This window comes from Mus musculus, chromosome 17 (genome assembly GCF_000001635.26).
Source record: "Mus musculus strain C57BL/6J chromosome 17, GRCm38.p6 C57BL/6J".
NCBI classification, from domain to species: domain Eukaryota; kingdom Metazoa; phylum Chordata; class Mammalia; order Rodentia; family Muridae; genus Mus; species Mus musculus.
Window position 1 is genome coordinate 70,303,905 of NC_000083.6, and position 25,938 is coordinate 70,329,842.

Consider the following 25,938-nt stretch of genomic DNA (forward strand, 5'->3'; position numbering starts at 1 on the left):
CTCTGGAAAGAAGCAAAACAGGGCTTTTTATTCTGTCTTGTAAATGTTTTCACAGATTAAACTCAGTCTTAAAGCATAATCAACTAAATGAGTAAATAAATAATAAATACATAAAATAAAGAGATCAATATTCGTTGAGATCCTGTGCACACAAAATATGGTGCTGCTTTTTATGTGTTGTTTACCTCTCTATATAATCATCTTTGGTAAGTGAAAACATGAATACAACCATTTTCCTGAGCTAATTGCTTTACCAGCCTAGCCCATACCTATCTCCCACATCCATTGTGGAGTATCTCACCACCTCCAAGACAAGCCAACTAGCCAGTGATATCCAAATTTACCACTTAATCATATTTATAATTTCTTTCTGCTTACTTGCCTCCACTAAAATGCGAGGTCCCCTGGTGTATTCCCACACTCTAGTTGTGCCTGGGATGTGAGTGGATGCACGAATGAGTGAAAGGTGAGGATGTGTGTTTTCCTAAAGTTTGGGATCAACAGGTATCCTGTGAACCAGAGCATTGAAATCCCAAGAGACCTAGTTACTCTGCTAAGTCAGACATCTTGCAAGAAACAGAGGTAAGACTGCTCAGCTGGGTGTCCTCTAGCTTGTCATAAATGGAGTTTGCTAAAATGTAGGCATTCCATAAAATATAATGCATATATAGTTTGCATTTCCCCTTCCATACCCTCTGGCAATGTTTTTTTTTAATCTTTTAAAAACTGGTTGGTTTATAAAGTAACTTCTATGAAATGAATGGCACTAGATATATTAGTTTAAATTCTGATGTCAGGGTTAAAGAAAAACCTCAGCTAAGAGTAAAACAGAAAATTATTTTTAAAACAATTTAATGGATTTTATTGTGGAAAGATCCCAAAGATATTTCAGCTCATGGAAATCACAGGATAACAGTTAAGAAGGGGAAGCTGGAGACAAATGAATTTCTAGAATTTTCTTTTCTATGGACTCCCAGTCTGCCTGCTTTCACCCTTTCTCCAGAGCTCATCAGTATTTGCAGTCGCTGCCTGTACAGGGCATGTTGACAAACCCCTGCCCAATACATTCTAAACTTGACCGAGGCTGCAATTTATCATTTGTTGCTTGTATGCTTGCTTGCGGGTGTTTTGTTTGTTTGTTTGTTTGTTTGTTTGTTTTGTTTTGTTTGGGAGGATTGTTATTGCTGGCTGGCTGGTTGGTTGTTGATCTTTTGAGGAAGTTTTCCAGATGAAGCCCAGGGTAGCCTGCAGTGCGTTCATCATCCTGCCTGAGCCTCATCGGTGGCATCGTGCCACCAAGCACACCGTGGCCACAGTCTCCTTGTCCTCTTTGTGTGCATCACTCTTCCTGACCTAATCAACAATGGCCAGAAGCAAGCACTGAATGTTCAAAGAGCTGACAGATGGTTTCCTTGATGATAGGAGAATTTCAAATATTAGGTAGACACCAGAGAAGAGGGCTTAGCAAATAGCCCCAAAGTTGCTACACCTAGAAAAGGGGACAGTTTAATAATGCCACATGAGCCATTGAGTCAAACAAGTTATGTTAAAATTCCAGAACCTCCACATATGTAAAGTGTGTATTCAGTGTGTATGTGTGTGTGTGTGTGTGTGTGTGTGTGTGTGTGTGTGTGTGTAAAAAAAATCCATGTGAATCTTCTAGCACTCAAGTACCTATAGTTATTCTTCTGCTCTCCGTTTTCTAGAATATATGGGCTAAATAATTGCTACTTGACCAAAGCAGAGTGTAAGGGGGAAAATACAGCCTCTTGGGATAAGGAAAGTGTGAGAAACAGAGACGCAGTTCTGCATACTAAGGTCAATTCCACCACCAAGCAGCAAATGCCTGGAGGAAGTCAGTCCCCTAGGCTCCGTGTAAGGAGGATGGTGAAGAGCCAGGAGCATGCCTAATGGCAGTGCACCTGCTGGCTGAATCAACTCGGAACACTTTCGAAGTGCAGATTCCCCTGACTTATCCAGGAATGTCCTGGCTGTGTACAGCTGGGCACAATGGCATGTACCTGCAGTCCTAGCTATCCAGGGACTGACACAGAGGATACAAGGCCAGCTAGCTAACATAAGATGCCCTCTCAAAATATTTGATTAAAGGTGAAATTTCACAATCCTGTATTTTTAAGAAGATTTCCAGCTAGCAATGATAACCAACTATATTTGGGACCCACTATACCCTACACAAGATAGCATTTAAGATCCCTTTAAATGTTGAAAATAGATGTTTACCTAATAATTATATAACTTTTATAATGATCTGTTTGTAATAAAACTTATTTTTGTTCATTTCCTGATATCTTTTTTTTAATTGCCTCAGGTCTCTACTTTTTAAAAACTTCACTGTTTAGTTAAATATCTATCTAGACTCTGTTTAGCTCAAAATGAAGTCTCAATAAATATTTATGAGTAGATAAGTGGTCAAACTCTTTATATTAAAAATCAGCATTTATTTAGTCCTCACATATATGGGAAGACATTCCCCCTCAGACTTCGATTTACTAGAATATTGAGAATACTAAACAGGCTAATAGTTTATAAATCAAGGCTTCGAGTCTTTAAATTATGGCTGGTAATAAAATCTCATTTTGCCTTCTCTGGGATGAGGAAATGAGATGTGTATAGTTTATTGCATTTCCAAGGTACCTTGTTAAGTGCTGTGTTAATACAGTGTGGCTGAGTTAATATTGCTTGAGTATCCCACTACCAACAGCCTTTTAATACCTCTCAGCCTTCCTAGCCCAGAATAGCATTAACAAGATGATATCATTCATGACCTCTTTGACCAGCCACTGTTCATTTTGGAAATGGAAGCCCCATAGTACTGGGTGGCTGGCCTCCCAGGCAGAAGCCCCAGGATATAGTTTTGCCTTTGACAACTCTGAGAAAGTGACCAAACCACATAATCGCCATAATCTCAAAGCCCTGCTCTGAACCATAAACTCTGTATAAAAAGTCTTACAGTGGTTAGGTTAAATCAGCAGTCACATTATTAATCTCAATGGTGAGTCTGACTATAATTCTACTTATTGCTTACATGTACTTTTCCCTTTCTCTTCTGAAACTATTTTTATATGCCAGCAAGGCACACAGAATTATTTTTGCTTTAAAAAACAAAAGCAAAGCAACAGGAGCAGATCTTGGTGTACCCCACCCCCCACCCAGAACATTAAAACAGCAGGCCATTTGTGTGATGAGGCCTTCTGTGTGTGACCTGCTAGAAAGGAGAGTCACAGCTTCCCACACAGCACGTGATGTGGTCCCAGGCAATCCCCATCCCACAATGTGGCCCAGATATAATTTTTGTTTGTCACCTTCTAAGGAAGAATCACTGATCATCCTATGACTGCCCTGGCTTAGGCATCAGCAAAGCCCTGGCTGCACACTTGGGAATAGTATGCTGTGTTGGACCCTGCTATGAGGTCAAAGAGACAATGGAAATAATGGCAGTTTTTACTCCTTTTTAGACTATGGTTGGTTAGTTGGAGTATTGTATTAATAAAACATGTAGTTACCAGGAAATTATTAAAATCATATGCATATGCTGGGCCTTACAAATTCAAGTACTTGATATTTGTACTTTATAGCTTTTTAAAGATTTGTGTGTATTATCTTCAGTTGTGTGTGTATGTTGTGGGGTGATCTTTGCACATGAATGCAGGTGCCTGCAGAGGCCAGAGGTATCAGATCCCTGGAGCCAGCATTACAGATGGCATGGACTCTCATATGTGTGTGTTTCAGTGTGTGGGGAGGGGGGATGCTATAAACTTAAATCGAGTCCTCCACAAATGCAGAATATGCTCTTAACCACTGAGTCATTTCTCCTAGCCTCCCTTTATTATTTTTAAGGAGAATATAATTGATATTCATAGACAAGCATTTTCTAGCTTATCAAACCTATTTATAATAATGATATTTTATTTTGGCCTGGTTGATTTGACTTTCTGCGATGCATAAAGACGCCGAACACTGCCTCACCACCAGCACCACCACGTAGATTTCCAATACAACTCTTCGTCACACTTCATTGGATTTAATGGCTGCTGGTGTCACTTTTTTACGAGATCAGCCCTCAGTGAGTCTCTGCTTCAAATGAGTCATCATGGCTAATGATTGCATTTGTTATATTTCAGCGCTCTTGAGCATCTCATACTAAGAGTGACATCTGGTTAATGCTATCAAGGACAGCAACAATCTGAAGTCGAGGTCTCCTCCTGCATCGGAAGCGTGGAAAAATAAAAACAGAGAGCATCAAAGGTAAACTTTATTTCCTTTGTGTAATCCACTTCTGCAACATCCTGTAAAGATGCACTGTGCAAAACAGTTTTTCACTTTTTATAGCATGATGTATTTCTGCCTGGCAATCCTAAAGCTATTAATAGGCTGCTGAATTTGATGTCCTTTTTTTTTAACTCCTTGGCTCCCTGTACATATTTTAATTAAGATGGAGTTCACCTGCGTAGTAATTATTGTCAGTCTAAGATGTCAGGTCTGGCGAATGCAATTTTCAGGACTCTGTAGGCTAAAATACTGGGCGTGAGGCTAAGCGTGGAATAGAAGATGATGGCACAGCACATGCTCTGTATTTTCTTTGCTTGCCGGAGACAGTTGCATTCAACAGCACAGGCTTGCGCACTGGTCTAAATCTGGAGCTGCTGAAGCCCATGCTGCAGTCTCCGCTCTCTTCCTGCCACGTGTTCTGTTAGAAGGGAAGGCTGGAGAATGTGTAAGTCAAATGCATTACCTGTATAATGTCAGATCAGAGGGGATTGAGAGGGCTGGATACGTCAGTAAGCTACTCTCCCATTCGGGTTACGTGAGCAACAAAGACAAGGACTTGAAAATGGCCCTCGACTGGAACGATGACCTCATGGGTCAAGCTTGAGAACAGCTGGGCCTTCTTACCGGCACACGATGATGTAATTTTCAACCAAGGCAGGAGGATAATACAATGAGTCTAGCACAGAAAGTGAATCAGTAAGAACACGGATATGCTAACAAATCTGCCTGGGAGTCATGGGAACGAACTCTTCAGAGAGTCCCCATGGAAGTTTGGATGCTGTCTGGAATTTGTACCTGAAAGGCATGCAGGAGGAGGATTGCCCTCTGAGTCTGCCAGGAAGGACGTGAGCTCCCCTGGTTTTAGGCTGTGTTAGCACCACCTGAGGCAGGAGACAGAACATCCAATTATCTGGGAAGGCCAACCTTGTAATGCAAAGAGAATCTAACGGAGAACAGAAATGCCCATCTCTGCAGCTGTGGCTGCAATCGCAAGTGGTCCAGAGGTCGTTATTCAGCCAATCGGTGACTTTGTTACATCCCCCTTTGCTTGATTTTGATGCAGGTCATTTTTCTCCCAGATGAAAGGTCTAAGAAGAAAGCACTTTGTAATTTGAAGTTCTATCCAAATGTCAGGGAGCCAAAATGAAGTGTTTTAAGATAAAATTTTGTCGATAGAGCTGTGCTCAAAATGAGACATGCATCTTGGCATACTGGTTTTTTTAAAATAAATATATGTATGTATTTATATTTGTATACAATATACATATAAAAACTTTATTCTTCCCCCTCCCCCCCCCTTGACCTCCCAGTCTCCTGCTCCTCCTTTGCTTGTTCAACCTCTTTTGTTCAGTAATTTAATTGAATGTTAGCTTGCGGGGTTTGGGGAAGTTAGTTGCAATGGTTTTCCTTTAAATGTGTTTGGAACTTGCTGAAAAGCATGGTACTGCTAACAGTTGAACAATCCATAGCTGTTCATTCTTGCTGACTCCTCCCCCTCTGAAGCAGGTTAGTATTGAAGGTGGTAGGGAAGCCAGCATGTGTTCAGATAGATAGATAGATAGATAGATAGATAGATAGATAGATAGATAGATAGATAGATATAGAGATATATAATATAAATATATACATATATTTATACTTACTTAGTTTCAAAGTGTGGTGAGCACTTTAGGAAGAGTTATAACTAATGTAATAACATGTAATAATATCGTAGCAGTTACTTGTTCTCTCTCCCTCTCCCCCTCCCCCTCTCTCCCTCTCTCCCTCTTTCCCTCTCTCCCTCTTTCCCTCTTTCCCTCTCTTCATCCGTCTCTCGCTCCCTCAGGTAATTTGAGGGGTTGGTTCTCTCTCATTCCACTTTCTGGCTAGGCCATCTCTCCTCCACCACTCCTTTCTTTTTTTCTTTAACATTAGAATGTCAAACAGTAAAATAAAGTTGGATAAAACCAGCAGTCTTGCTCTAATGTATAAAATCACACTAGAAGTTGTGACTAGGAAGGAGCAAGTATTAAATAAACAATGTACAAGCAGACATCAGCAAACATCTTAACTACTGCATAGTGGTGCACAGCATTCTAAGGAAAGCAATGAACATGGAGAGCAAGGGGCAGTGGCGGGGGAAGGTGACAGACAGCTGTGCCAGAGAAGCTGTGTGGAGTGACATGGCAGAAATACCAAAAGGAGTAGACAGAGCCAGGCCCTGAATTGACAAGACATCACTGACAGTGGTGGGAGAGAGCACTGATCAGATCAGATGGTACCCTGAACACCGGATGAAAAAGGTGTGAGTGCCCCAGGAATCTGAGGCATGGCAAGACTTCCTTTGAGTGAACTTAAAACAATCTCATCTCTCACTGGTTTCTGCTCTCCGTTTCCTTTGACTCCTGAATCTTCCAGGGTGAAAATTCTGACTATCACTTGTTTTAGTTCAAATCAAATATTCACAGATTTACTACTCCACAGTTGTACAAATTGCTAATTTAGAAGTTTTTAAGCCTGCCACTCAGTTTACCGTCCCATTTTTACCCTTTGGCTTTGTTCGCCAGTGCTCTGACTCACTACCTGGAAAGTAATATCTGTGGTCTGTCAAGCTTCGAGTTGCTTTTGTAGGTCTATGTTTGTCCAGCATAGATCAGTCAGGATGAGGACACAAATGTACGCTTTTAACAAGCTTTGAGTGGATACTAACAGATTTGTCTGGAGAGCTGACTTGGAGAACAGTGCTATAAACCGGATGAGTCAGGATGGCAATATCATGATCCAGGGTGTCACTATAATGCTCATGTTACAGTTTGAATAAAGAGACAATAGGCTTCCTTGCCAGCACACACTGTGAAGAGTTGTATTAGCTTCAGACATATCTGAATCTTAGGATGGAATGAGATCTAGTCACACACAGGGTTCCAGGCCAGCAGTCAGTGCTACATGGTCAGACCTTGACTCATAAAAGGGAAAAGAGATAAATAATATGAAATCTTCGGTTTTAAATGATTCATTTATTTATTTTTATATGTGTGATTGTGTGCCTGTGTGTATATATGTGAACTATGAGAGTGCAGTGCTTACAGAGACCAAAAGAAGGTGTCTGATCTACTGGAAACAAACCCAGGTCCTCTGCAGGAACAGTAAGTGCTCTTAACTTCTGAGCTTTTGCTCCAACACTAAAATAAGGTCTTTATATCATAAAAATTTTAATACTAAGTTCCCAGATATATCTTCTGTCCCGTACCATATTGTATACTTTGGAGATGGATAGTTGGATGGATGGGTGGTGGGTGGGTAGATGGATGTATGAATGGATGGATGACTGTTTGTAAGATGGATGGAAGGATGATGGGTGGGTGGGTGTCTCTAGTTTTATGTGGAGTTTGTTAATTCACTTATACTTGAGCGTTATACAAGGAGATGAGAATGGATCAATTACCATTCTTCTACATGCTAACTGCCAGTTGAGCCAGCACCATTTGTTGAAGATGCTGTCTTCTTTCCACTGGATGGTTTTTGCTCCTTTGTGAAAGATCAAGTGACCATAGGTGTGTAGGTTCATTTCTGGGTCTTCAGTTCTACTCCACTGATCTGTCACTGTACAAGTACCATGCAGTTTTTATCACAATTGCTCTATAGTACAGCTTGAGGTCGGGGATGGTGATTCCACCAGAGGTTCTTTCATTGTTGAGAATACTTTTTGCTATCCTAGGATTTTTGTTATTCCAGATGAATTTGCAAATTGCCCTTTCTAACTCTTTGAAGAATTGAGCTGGAATTTTGGTGGAGATTGCATTGAATCTGTAGATTGCTTTCGGCAAAATAGCCATTTTGACTCTATTAATCCTGCCAATCCAGGAGCATGGGAGATCTTTCCATCTTCTGAGATCTTCTTCACTTTCTTTCTTCAGGTACTTGAAGTTCTTATCATACAGATCTTTCACTTCCTTAATTAGAGACATATGAAGGTATTTTACATTATTTGTGACTATTTTGAAGGATGTTGTTTCCCTAATTTCTTTCTCAGCCTGTTTTATCCTTTGTGTAGAGAAAGGCCACTGATTGGTTTGAGTCAGTTTTATATCCAGCCACTTTGCTGAAGTTGTTTGTCAGGTTTAGGACTTGTCTGATGGAATTTTTTGGGTCACTTATTTATACTATCATATCATCTGCAAATAGTGATATTTTGACCTCTTCCTTTCCAATTTGTATTCCCTTAATCTCCTTTTGTTGTCTAATTACTCTGGCTAGAACTTCAAGTACTATATTGAATAGGTAGGGAGAGAGTAGGCAGCCTTGTCTAGTCCCTGATTATAGTGGGATTGCTTCAAGTTTTTCACCATTTAGTTTGATGTTGGCTACTGGTTTGCTGCATATTGCTTTTACTATTTTTAGGCATGGGCCTTGAATTCCTGATATTCCCAAGACTTTTATCATGAAGGGGTCTTGGATTTTGTCAAATGCTTTCTCAGCATCTAATGAGATAATCATGTGGTTTTCATCTTTGAGTGTGTTTGTATAGTGAATTATGTTGATGGATTTCCATATATTGAACCATCCATGCATGTCTGGAATGAAGTCTACTTGATCATGATGGATGATTGTTTTGATGTGTTCTTGAATTCAGTTTGCAAGAATTTTATTGAGTATTTTAACATCGATATTCATAAGGGAAATTGGTCTCAAGTTCTGTTTCTCTGTTGGGTCTTTGTGTGGTTTAGGTATCAGAGTAAGTGTGACTTTATAGAATGAATTGGGTAGAGTACCTTCTGTTTCTATTTTGTGGAATAGTTTGAGGAGCATTGGAATTAGGTCGTCTTTGAAGGTCTGATAGAACTCTGCACTAAACCCATCTGATCCTGGGCTTTTTTTTTTTTTTTTTTTTTTGGTTGGGAGATTATTAATGACTGTTTCTATTTCTTTAGGGAATATGGGACTATTCAGATCGTTAATCTGATCCTTATTTAGCTTTGGTACCTGGTATCTGTTTAGAAAATTGTCCATTTCATCTAAGTTTTCTAGTTTTGTTGAGTATAGGCTTTTGTAGTAGGATCTGATGATATTTTGGATTTCCTCAGATTCTGTTGTTAAATCTCCCTTTTCATATCTGATTTTGTTAATTAGAATACTATCCCTATGCCCTCTAGTTAGTCTGGCTAAGGATTTATCTGTTTTGTTGATTTTCTCAAATAACCAGCTCCTGGTTTGGTTGATTCTTTGTATAGTTCTTTTTGTTTCCACTTGGTTGATTTCAGCCCTGAGTTTGATTATTTCCTGCAGTCTACTCCTCTTGAGTGAATTTGCTTCCTTTTGTTATAGAGCTTTTAGGTATGCTGTCAAGCTGCTCGTGTATGCTCGCTCCAGCTTCTTTGTGGAGGCACTCAGAGCTATGAGTTTTCCTCTTAGGACTGCTTTCATTGTGCCCCATAAGTTTGGGTATGTTGTGGCTTCACTTTCATTGAACTCTAAAAAGTCTTTAATTTCTTTCTTTATTTCTTCCTTGACCAAGGTATCATTGAGTAGAGTGTTGTTCAGCTTCCACATGTATGTAGGTTTTCTATTATTTATGTTGTTATTGAAGATCAGCCTTAATCCATGGTGATCTGATAGGGTGCATAGGATTATTTCAATATTTTTGTATCTGTTAAGGCCTATTTGGTGACCAATTATATGATCAATTTTGGAGAAGGTACCATGAGGTGCTGAGAAGAAGGTATATCCTTTTGTTTTGGGATGAAATGTTCTATAGATATCTATTAAATCCATTTGTTTCATAACTTCTATTAGTTTCACTGTGTCTCTGTTTAGTTTCTGTTTCCAGGATCTGTTCATTGATGAGAGTGGGGTGTTGAAGTCTCCCACTATTATTGTGTGAGGTGTAATGTGTACTTTGAGTTTTAGCAAAGTTTCTTTAATGAATGTAAATGCCTTTGCATTTGGATCATAGATGTTTAGAATTGAGACTTCATGGTGGTAAACTTTACCTTTGATTAGTAAGAAGTGGAATTCAGTTCTTTGGTAAATGTTTTTTTTTTTTTCCCTTGAGTTTAGATTTTGCAGCTGCAGCATGGTCTGAATGTTTATTCACACAGAGGACAAAAGTGCCTTCTGGTTTCTTGTGTTGAAATGTGTTCATAGTCAACATTGCAAGTCTTCTCTCTGCTGCATCTTTCAGACCAGGATTGGCTTGGTATATTTGTCCGACTTTGCTTGCTAAAATAACTATCCCTACTGTCTGTTTTCTTTGTACTATTTCATTTATGCCAGAAAGTGGATTTTTTTGCCTACATTCAAAGCTCAGTATGAATTTTATTCTGTATGTTTTAAAACCAAAGCCCCATATTTGTTTTTGCTCCTATGTACTCCATTGTATATTAAACTTGAAAATACATACATGAAAATACATACAAGCATATATTATCACATTTAACCATAGATTATGATGGACATGAGTCCTTAAAATATGAATTTCATATTTCATTTTAGTAGTAGAGAACTAATAACTTCATTTTTATTTTATATCATGCTTCATGTTCAAGCCTAAATGTTAATTAAAGCATGGAAGCACTAGGTTCAAATTTGTTTCATGAATTTTACATTCCATGGATGTATTTGCTTGACTGAGCCTGAGACTTGTTACCTCAGTTAGAGAAAGAAGAGTTTAGGGTGGTGTTATGGGGATGCTTCAGTGGGTACAATTCTTGTCACACAACATGAGGATGAGAGTTCAAATTCTCACCACTGATGTAAAGCTAGACAGAATAGTCCATGTCTGTAATCCCAGAACTCTTGTGTTGAGATGAGAAGTAGAGGCAGGAGAATCCTGGGACGCTCCTCATGGCTGTATAACTGTGTGTGTGCACACACACACACACACAGAGAGAGAGAGAGAGAGAGAGAGAGAGAGAGAGAGAGAGAGAGAAAGAGAGAGAGAGAGAGAGAGAGAGAGAGAAGAGAGAGAGAGAGAAGAGAGAGAGAGAGAGAGAGAGAGAGGACAGACAGAGGGAGCACACACTCAAGACACACACATGCACATACACACACACACACACACACACACACACACACTCCATGATTTTAAGAGAGGAGATGGGAGGGCTAGAGTGAGATCTCCATGATTCAGAGCACTGGCTTCTCTGCCAACACACTTACTGATTGGTTCCTAGTGCTCTTATGGCAGCTCATAACTAACTGTAACTTCAGTTCCAGGGGATCCAATGCCCTCAACTGGCCACTGTGAGCATTGAGCATGTACATGGTATGTAGATGTGCATGCCAGAAAAACATATAAATAAGAATAGAAAAGAAAAAAGGATAAGAAGGAAGAGGGAAAGATGCTCAGATCAAAATCCTTGAGATTCATTCCAGGACCCGTCGTCAATCTCAGGGTACAGAGCTTATGCAGTGTGACCTAAATTCAGTGTCAAAAGTATGAAAGCATCAATCTGTTAACTACACACAGTTAAAAATAGAGATTAAAAGATTGGGTTTAAGATACAGAAAGATCGACGTTCAACACTCAACTTTTTCACTTATCATAATGGCTGCTCTTTAAAAAAAATATTCCAAATCACATTATATGCTTAAGTATCTCTACCTTTTAAATGATTATTACTACTGTTATAATTACAACTATGATTATCACTTGTGAGGTTGTTTTGAAAACAAGGAATAATCTACCAAAAACATCCAGAACTTGGTTAAAGCTAACACTTACAGTCTCTCTAATAACCTGTTCAGATTTCCAGACCGTCTAAACCCAAACTAAGGTGTCAGAAGTGAGTCCATATTCCATTCTCTTCCATGAGGCTGAGTAGGATTTTGCTTGAGACTTTAAAAGATGAGTACACTTCAGAAAAGGTACCTATAATTTACTCTTGTGAGTCCTTAAAGGCTAATGGAAGAATTGAATGCATATTTTCATCTGAATGGGATATCTCTGGCCATTCCCAGGACTAGTGAGTATAGACAGAAAACCATGCCTTGTACCTTGTCAAGAGTCATGTCTTCACTGGAACATGAAGGCACACATCCAGTATCTCAGCACTTAGGAGGCCAAGACAGAAGGACTCCAAGGCCATTCAAGATTGTATAGCAAGTTCCAGACAGGGTTGCCTGTGTTTCCCTCTATCTACTTCCCAAAGGAAAATGAATGCTTCCTTCATCTTTGAGTATAAAACCTGAAAAAAAAAAGCGTCCTCTGTCCTCTCTTATAATCTACATACACCATTGGGAAGAATTAACCTAGAGATTCTACAAAAGGCAGAGTCACCCTAAACAAATGCCGGCATGCTTGGAATTCAGATCTGATTACAGTATATTGCAAAGCTGTTTCTTTTTATTTCTTAAAATAAAAAGTACATTTACATAACCAGTTTGCCAGATGCAGCTTCGTCTCCAGGCAAAAGAAACCAAAATTTGGCTGATAGGAGATTCATTTGCTACAAGGTTCATGTTCACGTTGAACATTGTCTCTCTGACATTGGTTAACCCCAGTTCTTCACCAGAACTTCTGAGTGGCCCGCTTAATAGACCATTGGTGAAGCTTTGATGTAATATTTCAACCTCAGGCTAGAATTCCATCCTTTTGGATTTTTTTTTTCAACTTCAATATCCTATACATTTGCTGTGAGCGGCTGTTTGCTGATGATTCTTCCTGTTTAGTCATCTGTCCCTTTTATGTCAGAAATAATTTAGAAGCTGGAAACTGCTGTGCTCTCTGAAGAGCTTGATTAATTCAGACAATTGTAAGAAACAGAAGTCTAATTGTGGGATGTGGTGTGGTGTGTTTGTCGTGTCTCAGAAATGTCACCATCAAGATGAAAACCCTGCATATCTGGAGGCTTATGGGATGAAAATAAATTATAGATAGTCAGAAAATAGGTAAGCTGGTAAAAAAATGTAGATGATTCATAGATAAATAGATGAGAGATAAATAAAACAAGAGAGATCATGAAAAATATCAGATACAGTGTGTGGTATAAATTATGTTATTTATTTAAACAACCCAGTATTTCCCACGAGAGCAGCTTTTTCGCTACACCAATTACTCATGATATATAAATACATTAAACTATATGACTATATTTTTAAACAAACCATAGTGACCTTTATTGCAGGTCATTGCTTTTAGGTCTTTCCTTACCTGTAAGAGTATACAGGAGCTACATTTACTAATGCAGCTTGCCAAGAATAATGAGAAGAAAAGAAAACAGGATTGCTGGCTGAGTTTATTTCATCTTTGTGTATTCTCAGCATATGCTAAGGATTTACACCCAAAAGACCATATTCACTGAAAGCTAAATTTGGGGAAATGGTGATACTATACTAAATAACTAACTTTAGAACTGCTATTTCTTACTCTTCTAGTGCAATCTGGGAACTGAACCTCAAATTTCATACACGTCTAACAAAACTCTAAGATTCGCAGGGTCCGTCTCTCTGACATTTCAAATACTGGGGACTTTTTATAGAGACAGTTCTTTTTGTTGTTGTTTTGTTTTGTTTTGTTTTTAGCTCTGGCTGTTCTAGAACTCACTGTGTACATAAGGCTGCCCCACCCCACCCCCAGCTGGTGGTCAATATGGGAGAACCAAGCCTAAGCAATCGGTCCTGAATTTCCTAAGAGTTGGCTGAGCAGGGACAGGGGAAGCAAGGCAGTCTTGACTTGAGTTCCTGCCCTCGGAGTCCTGCTTTGCGTTCCTCCTAGGCTTCCCTTGATGGTGGACTGTGAGCTATAAGCTGGAATAAACCCTACTCTCCTGAAGTTGCTCTACAGCAATAGAAAGTAAACTGGGATGCAGTGTGAGAGTCGAGAAAGTTGGGAATGAGTCACGCTTTGGTGATGGATCCTAATTTGGTCTGCACTATTAAATGTTCTATGTACAGTTTGGGGTTTGTTCCTGCACATTGGTAGTGCCGTTAGTTGTGCTGCTGAGACGAGACAGAACCACAGAAGATTCCTTTTTTAAGCTGGGGTTCTTTGCTGTCCATGAAGGTGTTGCACGTACGGTAAGCACAGGCTATGGCCAGTGACACGGGGGTCCTCCCTTTAGTTCTTCACATAGGAGTAATCCTTTACTCTGGCAAGGACCATTTCCTAATCAGACTCCCTGAGTCTTAATAAGAAATGCAAGTGCTTTGATGTGCAGTGTATACTGAGAATAAATGGGCATCCATTTAAATATCCCTGGGGGTGTCAGTGACCTCTAAACGTTACACACAAGAAAGTATTTCATGACAGATTTGAGAAAGGTTTTGAGCATTTGGAACCATTTTCACTTAAGTAACATTATCGGTAAATAAATGTGCATTGGTATGAAAAACTTCAAAAATGTATCCCTTTTGAACTTTAAAGTTACTGCTTTTTTTTACTCTAATATTATAATTATTTTTTCCTCTCAAACCTGATTCTAGCTGTAGAAGTATTTTTATTTATTTATTTATTTATTTATTTATATTAGTTATTTTACTTATTTTCATTTTAAATGTTATCCCCCTTCTAGGTTTCCCCACCACAAACCCCCTTATGCCCTCCCCTATGCCCCTGCCTCTATGAGGGTGCTCCCTCACCCACCCACCCACCCACTCCTGCCTCAGTGCCCTAGCATTCCCCTAGTCGGGGTCATCAAGCCTCCACAGGACCAAGGAAAAAATCTTACGACATCATTTTCCCTTTTCATTTTCCTCCGTTCTACCTTTTCCATGCCCCTCCACCAGTCCCTCTCAAATAAATGGCCTCTTTTCTTTCACTGTGACTGTTATCTGCTCAGAGGTTTGTCCTTATGGTTAATTCTTCCTCTCTCAGCAGCCCTTGCTTGTCTGTAATTCTTTGGCCAGAGGAGAGGTGCCTTGAAATTCCCTTCCCCAGTAACATGTCTATTGGTGTTGTGCTTGTTCAGTTCTTGCTTAGGCAGCCATATTGTTGAGGTATCATGAGTGTAGCTTCTCAGACATTTCTAGAAGACAAACTTTCTCATCTGGTGTCCGGGTCCTCTGGCTCTTACAATCTTGCCTTCCCCCCACTTCTGCAATGTTCCCTGAGCCTTAGATGTGAGGATTCAGCGCCCACCCACCATAGTCAGTTCTTTGCTTTTGAATACTCATGGTTTCCTGTTACAGTCTCCATCTGCTGCAAAGAAAAGAGTCTGTGATGAGGAGTAGAGATGCACTTATCGACGGGCACAAGGACAAGCGTTGAGAATGCCCTTTAAGGAGTATGCTGCTCTAGGGAAGGGTTGGCAGTAGTCTTTCCGCTAAGATCCATGACTTCACACACGCTAGGTCTCCAGTTTCAGGCGGGATTTCCTCCTGATGATATCTAACTATGGTGTTGTTTACTGCCAAGGTAGGGGTACCACCACCATATCTTTTGGGGTATCTTACCATGCTGGTCATTACTGTGGTTCATAGACATCATAGCTGGGTTCAACTATTGGTTGCTTCTTGATTGCATAGACCCTGTCTAGATGAGGAAAGTTAGCTCTCTTGACAGGAGACTTTTACCTCATATCCAGCTCAAGTCCTCCAAGTCCTGAGTATGGAATACATGGTATCACATGGTGTCTTGTCAGTAGGGATTTACCTTCAACTTCTGGAAGAAAAACAAGGACAATATCAATACCCTATATTGTTTTAGGAGTCTCTTGGACTGCCCTGACAAAAAAACTAAAAGGTTATTTCTCATGCCTAGAACTGGAGTTTTTGTTAGGTGGTGTATGACTCTTGGGAGGGAGTGTTATCAGCTTAAATGGCATAACTGAATTTAAACTAGATATATTATCTATCATATATAATACATAGTGATCTACAATATATGCAATTATATATTTATGTCTATATATTTATTTATTTATATATTAAATATATAATTATATGAGTTATGTATTATATATTGTATATTACATATTACACATCTTTGCTGGTTCCACCCATTTACTTCTAAATTTCATTACTTCTTTTCTTTAAAGATGTGTATACGACCACACTGTCAGTTGAAGGACATTGGATTGTTTCCATTCCTCACTAGCTGTGAGCTTCTTTACATATAGTTGTATGGGAAAAGGTGCTTTAGGCAGGAGTGCTGATGTGCTGAGGCCTAGTAGGATATGAAGAAGATGATGCCTAGCCCAACCTCCTACCCAATAGCACAGACCACTAACAGGAATAGAGGGTTGGGTCTTGACCTGGAAAGGGCCATTCTGTAGGTGACAGGAGAAGATGGTGCTAAGATGCATGGGATTGGGATGTTTTGTGAATGCAGGCTAAGAAGGGAGTGTTAGGATCCGAATGGGGAATTTTATCTTTTTTTATTACTGTGGGCTGAACCCAGAGCCTCAGATGTGCTGGGTAAGTGTGGCATCTTCAAGCTACACCCAGTCCCCAAACTAGGAGGTTTAGTTAATATGAACTTACCGTGATTTTAAGCTTGGAATCTTCTGTCCTCTCTGTGTTGTCCATCTTCTGAGATAGTGAGATGATGAACCTCAGTCACACAGGTCACTCGTGTAACTTTTTGAGGGACTGTTGGTGCAGTGTCAGCATCTTAAGACCCGTCATTGACTTTCCCCTCCCCAGCTTCTTCTCAGACCTTTCATTAGGTCTTCTTTGGGTTTTCTGGTTCTTTGTGACCCCTCCCTTCCTAAACCTCTGGACCAGCTCCCTTCCCATTACCTCAGCTGTTTCATTAATACCCTCACCCACATCTATGCCCAATGCGAGTCTCTGGCCACAGTTTCATTCTGCAAGCTGTTTTTGTATTCGCCTCTCCCAGATATCATTCCAGACATGTTGCTTTAATTTTTAACTAATACACAGAAACACAGAAGATGAACATACTTCTGGGGGGTCACATGCAATGTGCAACATAGTATGCAGGGGGTGATATCTAAATCAAGGTAAACGCCGTTATATTTTCAGTCATCTGTCATGCCTGTGGAAAAATTATTGTAAATTCCTCCAGCCTTTCGAAACGTACGGCATATAGTCATTGTCTGTCGTCGTCACTTGATGCCATGGTGCCCAAGAGCTCTTCGCTTCTGTCTGGTTGTGATTCAGTGCCTGATGGTCACCCTTTTCCCACGCCTTATCCCTTCGCAGCTATGGAAACCACTGTTTACTCTTAGCTTCTCTGAAATCGACACCATTACTTTTCATGTACAGGAGAGGTCACATGGGTCTTCTCTTGTGCCCTTCCCCACCCCACTTAGCATAATGACCTCTAGTTCAACCTCTAGTTGTTCACAAACAACATGGCTAAATACTTTTTGTGAATGAATAATATTCCATTGAGTGCAAAGACCACATTTTCTTTATCTGTTCGTCGACTGATGCGTACTTGCATTGTTTTCCATCTTTGCATATTATGAATAGAACTGCAATGAACATGAACAGATATAATTACTTCCTACTGGATATAATTAACACTACTCGGCATAATTATTTCCTTTAGTGTATGTGCCTAGCAGTGTAACAGTAGTATTTGCCTAATTCCTACATGTGCCAGACACGATGCTAGGCATTCTGTGTTCCTTTGTTTTTAATGACAATTTCTGACAGTAGGTGGTATGATTATTCCTGTTTTTACAAATGCAAAAAAAAATGGTCTTGAATTTTATGAAATGTAACCCAAGTAGGAAGGGTTAGCTCCGATGCCCAAGCCAGTAGCACTGTGTCCTAAGGCTCTGTGTGAGCATGCAACAGTAGCAACCAGACTCCAAGACATAAACCTGGATGCGTTATAATCGAATAGGAGTTATTCTACGTGGGCAAATGTTGAACCAAGAATTTTAAAGACATGGCTAGATGCCCTTGTACTAAGTAGTTCTGGTGGGCAGATTGTGAATGTTTCTCGGCATTTGGATCTGTCTGCAGAGATCCTGGCACCTCCAGGGTAGAAGCAATATCTGTGTTGCTTTCATGACCATGTTAGGTTCCCTCACTCAGGATCTGCCCTCTCCACAAGGCACGTCATGCCAGTTCCATTTGGCCGGCTGCCTGGAGAAACCCTTACCCAAGCTTTATAACCTCTCTCTGAGGACCTCTGTGTAACACTTAGGGTGTCACCACAGGCTCTGTAGCTGAGCGTCATGCGGTGACTCTTCATCTGGCTCTCAGGGCCTGATGAGGTATCCCACCCACTTGTCAGAGATGAGGGAACTGAAGCTCATTGCTGGGGTGGGCGTTTCCTTTCTGCCTAAGGGTCATCTGATGCATCTTCAGTCTATTCAGGCCTAGGATCTGGTAAGTGCTCGATGAACATGTAAGGAACACATAGTAAGAGCTCAATAGTACATGTAAGACACACATTGACTATGACGTCTGTTTATAAACCTCCTATCAAAACAATTGAAAACTCTCAGGAGTTAACACTTCTATGTCACCCTCATCGTCCCGGACGACCAGTGTTGCCAGAACAGATAAAGCTACTTGTTTTCCTTATCCAAATATTTCCATTTTACGTTGTTTTCCTGTCCCATTTCAAAGGCAAGATGTGTTCTAGTAGAATGTAAGTGGATTCTGCCCTTACAGTAGGACGCCATACTATGGCAGAGATCATTTCTGCCCTAGAAACATGTGATATTTCTACTTAAAGACCCACCTAGTAAAGAGAAGGTGCAAATGAAAATAATGTCACCAGCATTTTCTTTCTTGAAATCTGGCCATGTAAGAGGGAGTGTGCTTTATAAGTAGCATTTAGTCTTATTATTATAATACATAACCCAGTGCTTTTAGTATTCTTGTTTTACCAACCATCAAGGAGGAGACCAAAAGGTTCAGTCATTTCCCCCTATGTGCACACAGCTAGTAAATAGGACACTAAAATTTGAACCCAAGCACCACAGCTTAGAATTTCATTTTCAGACACTCCACTAATGAGTGACCAGCATATACCCTGCTATATATCAAGCATGCTTTTTGGACCTAATAGAGAGTCCATTAGTGTATACTTAACAATTGTACTGGGTGAGAGTTCAATCAAGATATTCATTGGCTGATGTATGGAAGTATACTCATATCTTAATGGCAGTTGAGTCATTTCAATTAAAAAAAATGAGTTGCCTAGGGCATCCACTTTTAGTTTTCAGATTTGACATGCCATACCAATTCATCCTCAATTAAAAGAAAGCAATTGCAAAGTGCCTGGGAAATAGTCAATTATTGCCTGTGCTGCCCAGCTTCAAGAATCAGCGTTCTGCCAAACACAGTAAAAGGGAAAGAAGAAGGCATAAAATGCTATTTCAGGGGCCTTTGAAGTGCTGCTGGGCATTATTGACTGTATTGTAATTTAGATTTTTGGAGTCTTAGAATTTTAGATCTAGATGAGAATTTTGGATTCTCGGTGCCAACTTGCTACCTCATGCCAGAAACAGTCACACACAACATTTTAAAAATAAAAGCTTTGACAAATAATCCTCTAGCATTTGCATAGCATCATTAGAGTTAGTGATGGCTTTTTTTTTTTTTTAACAATTCTGTGGGTCCGAGACCCGCCGAACTTAGGAAATTAGTCTGAACAGGTGAGAGGGTGCGCCAGAGAACCTGACAGCTTCTGGAACAGGCGGAAGCACAGAGGCACTGAGGCAGCACCCTGTGTGGGCCGGGGACAGCCGGCCACCTTCCGGACCGGAGGACAGGTGCCCACCCGGCTGGGGAGGCGGCCTAAGCCACAGCAGCAGCGGTCACCATCTTGGTCCGGGACCCGCCGAACTTAGGAAATTAGTCTGAACAGGTGAGAGGGTGCGCCAGAGAACCTGACAGCCTCTGGAACAGGCAGAAGCACAGAGGCGCTGAGGCAGCACCCTGTGTGGGCCGGGGACAGCCGGCCACCTTCTGGACCGGAGGACAGGTGCCCACCCGGCTGGGGAGGCGGCCTAAGCCACAGCAGCAGCGGTCGCCATCTTGGTCCCGGGACTCCAAGGAACTTAGGAATTTAGTCTGCTTAGGTGAGAGTCTGTACCACCTGGGAACTGCCAAAGCAACACAGTGTCTGAGAAAGGTCCTGTTTTGGGCCTTCTTCTTCGGCCAGGAGGAGGTCCAAATACAAGATATCTGCGCACCTTCCCTGTAAGAGAGCTTGCCAGCAGAGAGTGCTCTGAGCACTGAAACTCAGAGGAGAGAATCTGTCTCCCAGGTCTGCTGATAGACGGTAACAGAATCACCAGAAGAACAATCTCTAAACAGAGTCAACTATAACTACTAACTCCAGAGATTACCAGATGGCGAAAGGTAAACGGAGGAATCTTACTAACAGGAACCAAGACCACTCACCATCACCAGAACCCAGCACACCCACTTCGCCCAGTACAGGGAACCCCAACACACCTGAGAACCTAGACCTAGATTTAAAAGCATATCTCATGATGATGGTAGAGGACATCAAGAAGGACTTTAATAAATCACTTAAAGAAATACAGGAGAACACTGCTAAAGAGTTACAAGTCCTTAAAGAAAAACAGGAAAACACAATCAAACAGGTAGAAGTCCTTACAGAAAAAGAGGAAAAAACATACAAACAGGTGATGGAAATGAACAAAACCATACTAGACCTAAAAAGGGAAGTAGACACAATAAAGAAAACTCAAAGCGAGGCAACACTAGAGATAGAAACCCTAGGAAAGAAATCTGGAACCATAGATTTGAGCATCAGCAACAGAATACAAGAGATGGAAGAGAGAATCTCAGGTGCAGAAGATTCCATAGAGAACATCGGCACAACAATCAAAGAAAATGGAAAATGCAAAAAGATCCTAACTCAAAATATCCAGGAAATCCAGGACACAATAAGAAGACCAAACGTACAGATAATAGGAGTGGATGAGAATGAAGATTTTCAACTCAAAGGTCCAGCAAACATCTTCAACAAAATTATTGAAGAAAACTTCCCAAATCTAAAGAATGAGATGCATATGAACATACAAGAAGCCTACAGAACTCCAAATAGACTGGACCAGAAAAGAAATTCCTCCCGACACATAATAATCAGAACATCAAATGCACTAAATAAAGATAGAATACTAAAAGCAGTAAGGGAAAAAGGTCAAGTAACATATAAAGGCAAGCCTATCAGAATTACACCAGATTTTTCACCAGAGACTATGAAAGCCAGAAGAGCCTGGACAGATGTTATACAGACACTAAGAGAACACAAACTGCAGCCCAGGCTACTATACCCAGCCAAACTCTCAATTATCATAGAGGGAGAAACCAAAGTATTCCACGACAAAACCAAATTCACGCATTATCTCTCCACGAATCCAGCCCTTCAAAGGATAATAACAGAAAAAAACCAATACAAGAACGGGAACAATGCCCTAGAAAAAACAAGAAGGTAATCCCTCAACAAACCTAAAAGAAGACAGCCACAAGAACAGAATGCCACCTTTAACAACTAAAATAACAGGAAGCAACAATTACTTTTCCTTAATATCTCTTAACATCAATGGTCTCAACTCGCCAATAAAAAGACATAGACTAACAAACTGGCTACACAAACAAGACCCAACATTTTGCTGCTTACAGGAAACTCATCTCAGAGAAAAAGATAGACACTACCTCAGAATGAAAGGCTGGAAAACAATTTTCCAAGCAAATGGTATGAAGAAACAAGCAGGAGTAGCCATCCTAATATCTGATAAGATTGACTTCCAACCCAAAGTCATCAAAAAAGACAAGGAGGGACACTTCATTCTCATCAAAGGTAAAATCCTCCAAGAGGAACTCTCAATTCTGAATATCTATGCTCCAAATACAAGAGCAGCCACATTCACTAAAGAAACTTTAGTAAAGCTCAAAGCACACATTGCGCCTCACACAATAATAGTGGGAGACTTCAACACACCACTTTCACCAATGGACAGATCATGGAAACAGAAACTAAACAGGGACACACTGAAACTAACAGAAGTGATGAAACAAATGGATCTGACAGATATCTACAGAACATTTTATCCTAAAACAAAAGGATATACCTTCTTCTCAGCACCTCATGGTACCTTCTCCAAAATTGACCACATAATAGGTCACAAATCAGGCCTCAACAGATTCAAAAATATTGAAATTGTCCCATGTATCCTATCAGATCACCATGCACTAAGGCTGATCTTCAATAACAAAATAAATAACAGAAAGCCAACATTCACATGGAAACTGAACAACACTCTTCTCAATGATACCTTGGTCAAGGAAGGAATAAAGAAAGAAATTAAAGACTTTTTAGAGTTTAATGAAAATGAAGCCACAACGTACCCAAACCTTTGGGACACAATGAAAGCATTTCTAAGAGGGAAACTCATAGCTATGAGTGCCTTCAAGAAAAAACGGGAGAGAGCACATACTAGCAGCTTGACAACACATCTAAAAGCTCTAGAAAAAAAGGAAGCAAATTCACCCAAGAGGAGTAGACGGCAGGAAATAATCAAACTCAGGGGTGAAATCAACCAAGTGGAAACAAGAAGAACTATTCAAAGAATTAACCAAACGAGGAGTTGGTTCTTTGAGAAAATCAACAAGATAGATAAACCCTTAGCTAGACTCACTAAAGGGCACAGGGACAAAATCCTAATTAACAAAATCAGAACTGAAAAGGGAGACATAACAACAGATCCTGAAGAAATCCAAAACACCATCAGATCCTTCTACAAAAGGCTATACTCAACAAAACTGGAAAACCTGGACGAAATGGACAAATTTCTGGACAGATACCAGGTACCAAAGTTGAATCAGGATCAAGTTGACCTTCTAAACAGTCCCATATCCCCTAAAGAAATAGAAGCAGTTATTAATAGTCTCCCAGCCAAAAAAAGCCCAGGACCAGACGGGTTTAGTGCAGAGTTCTATCAGACCTTCAAAGAAGATCTAACTCCAGTTCTGCACAAACTTTTTCACAAGATAGAAGTAGAAGGTATTCTACCCAACTCATTTTATGAAGCCACTATTACTCTGATACCTAAACCACAGAAAGATCCAACAAAGATAGAGAACTTCAGACCAATTTCTCTTATGAACATCGATGCAAAAATTCTTAATAAAATTCTCGCTAACCGAATCCAAGAACACATTAAAGCAATCATCCATCCTGACCAAGTAGGTTTTATTCCAGGGATGCAGGGATGGTTTAATATACGAAAATCCATCAATGTAATCCATTATATAAACAAACTCAAAGACAAAAACCACATGATCATCTCGTTAGATGCAGAAAAAGCATTTGACAAGATCCAACACCCATTCATGATAAAAGTTCTGGAAAGATCAGGAATTCAAGGCCAATACCTAAACATGATAAAAGCAATCTACAGCAAACCAGTAGCCAACATCAAAGTAAATGGAGAGAAGCTGGAAGCAATCCCACTAAAATCAGGGACTAGACAAGGCTGCCCACTTTCTCCCTACCTTTTCAACATAGTACTTGAAGTATTAGCCAGAGCAATTCGACAACAAAAGGAGATCAAGGGGATACAAATTGGAAAAGAGGAAGTCAAAATATCACTTTTTGCAGATGATATAGTATATATAAGTGACCCTAAAAATTCCACCAGAGAACTCCTAAACCTGATAAACAGCTTCGGTGAAGTAGCTGGATATAAAATTAACTCAAACAAGTCAATGGCCTTTCTCTACACAAAGAATAAACAGGCTGAGAAAGAAATTAGGGAAACAACACCCTTCTCAATAGCCACAAATAATATAAAATATCTCGGCGTGACTCTAACGAAGGAAGTGAAAGATCTGTATGATAAAAACTTCAAGTCCCTGAAGAAAGAAATTAAAGAAGATCTCAGAAGATGGAAAGATCTCCCATGCTCATGGATTGGCAGGACCAACATTGTAAAAATGGCTATCTTGCCAAAAGCAATCTACAGATTCAATGCAATCCCCATTAAAATTCCAACTCAATTCTTCAACGAATTAGAAGGAGCAATTTGCAAATTCATCTGGAATAACAAAAAACCGAGGATAGCAAAAACTCTTCTCAAGGATAAAAGAACCTCTGGTGGAATCACCATGCCTGACCTAAAGCTTTACTACAGAGCAATTGTGATAAAAACTGCATGGTACTGGTATAGAGACAGACAAGTGGACCAATGGAATAGAATTGAAGACCCAGAAATGAACCCACACACCTATGGTCACTTGATCTTCGACAAGGGAGCCAAAACCATCCAGTGGAAGAAAGACAGCATTTTCAACAATTGGTGCTGGCACAACTGGTTGTTATCATGTAGAAGAATGCGAATCGATCCATACTTATCTCCTTGTACTAAGGTCAAATCTAAGTGGATCAAGGAACTTCACATAAAACCAGAGACACTGAAACTTATAGAGGAGAAAGTGGGGAAAAGCCTTGAAGATATGGGCACAGGGGAAAAATTCCTGAACAGAACAGCAATGGCTTGTGCTGTAAGATCGAGAATTGACAAATGGGACCTAATGAAACTCCAAAGTTTCTGCAAGGCAAAAGACACTGTCTATAAGACAAAAAGACCACCAACAGACTGGGAAAGGATCTTTACCTATCCTAAATCAGATAGGGGACTAATATCCAACATATATAAAGATCTCAAGAAGGTGGACCTCAGAAAATCAAATAACCCCCTTAAAAAATGGGGCTCAGAACTGAACAAAGAATTCTCACCTGAGGAATACCGAATGGCAGAGAAGCACCTGAAAAAATGTTCAACATCCTTAATCATCAGGGAAATGCAAATCAAAACAACCCTGAGATTCCACCTCACACCAGTGAGAATGGCTAAGATCAAAAATTCAGGTGACAGCAGATGCTGGCGAGGATGTGGAGAAAGAGGAACACTCCTCCATTGTTGGTGGGATTGCAGGCTTGTACAACCACTCTGGAAATCAGTCTGGCGGTTCCTCAGAAAATTGGACATAGTACTACCGGAGGATCCAGCAATACCTCTCCTGGGCATATATCCAGAAGAAGCCCCAACTGGTAAGAAGGACACATGCTCCACTATGTTCATAGCAGCCTTATTTATAATAGCCAGAAACTGGAAAGAACCCAGATGCCCCTCAACAGAGGAATGGATACAGAAAATGTGGTACATCTACACAATGGAGTACTACTCAGCTATTAAAAAGAATGAATTTATGAAATTCCTAGCCAAATGGATGGACCTGGAGAGCATCATCCTGAGTGAGGTAACACAATCACAAAGGAACTCACACAATATGTACTCACTGATAAGTGGATACTAGCCCAAAACCTAGGATACCCACGATATAAGATACAATTTCCTAAACACATGAAACTCAAGAAAAATGAAGACTGAAGTGTGGACACTATGCCCCTCCTTAGAAGTGGGAACAAAACACCCATGGAAGGAGTTACAGAAACAAAGTATGGAGCTGAGATGAAAGGATGGACCATGTAGAGACTGCCATATCCAGGGATCCACCCCATAATCAGCTTCCAAATGCTGACACCATTGCATACACTAGCAAGATTTTACTGAAAGGACCCAGATGTAGCTGTCTCTTGTGAGACTATGCCGGGGCCTAGCAAACACAGAAGTGGATGCTCACAGTCAGCTAATGGATGGATCACAGGGCTCCCAAAGGAGGAGCTAGAGAAAGTACCCAAGGAGCTAAAGGGATCTTCAACCCTATAGGTGGAACAACATTATGAACTAACCAGTACCCCTG

The 25,938-nt window shown here is 40.3% G+C and overlaps 1 protein-coding gene across 12 annotated transcripts in view; it reads left to right on the forward strand.

Moving 5' to 3' along the window:
- Positions 1-25,938, forward strand: part of Dlgap1 (DLG associated protein 1) — an 852,341-nt gene that overhangs the window by 334,832 nt on the left and 491,571 nt on the right. For all 12 annotated transcript variants that reach the window (NM_001360665.1, NM_001347411.1, NM_001347412.1 and 9 more), the window contains one exon: positions 4,143-4,266. The gene's annotated coding sequence lies outside the window, so the exon portion shown is untranslated. The remainder of the gene's footprint in view (positions 1-4,142; positions 4,267-25,938) is intronic.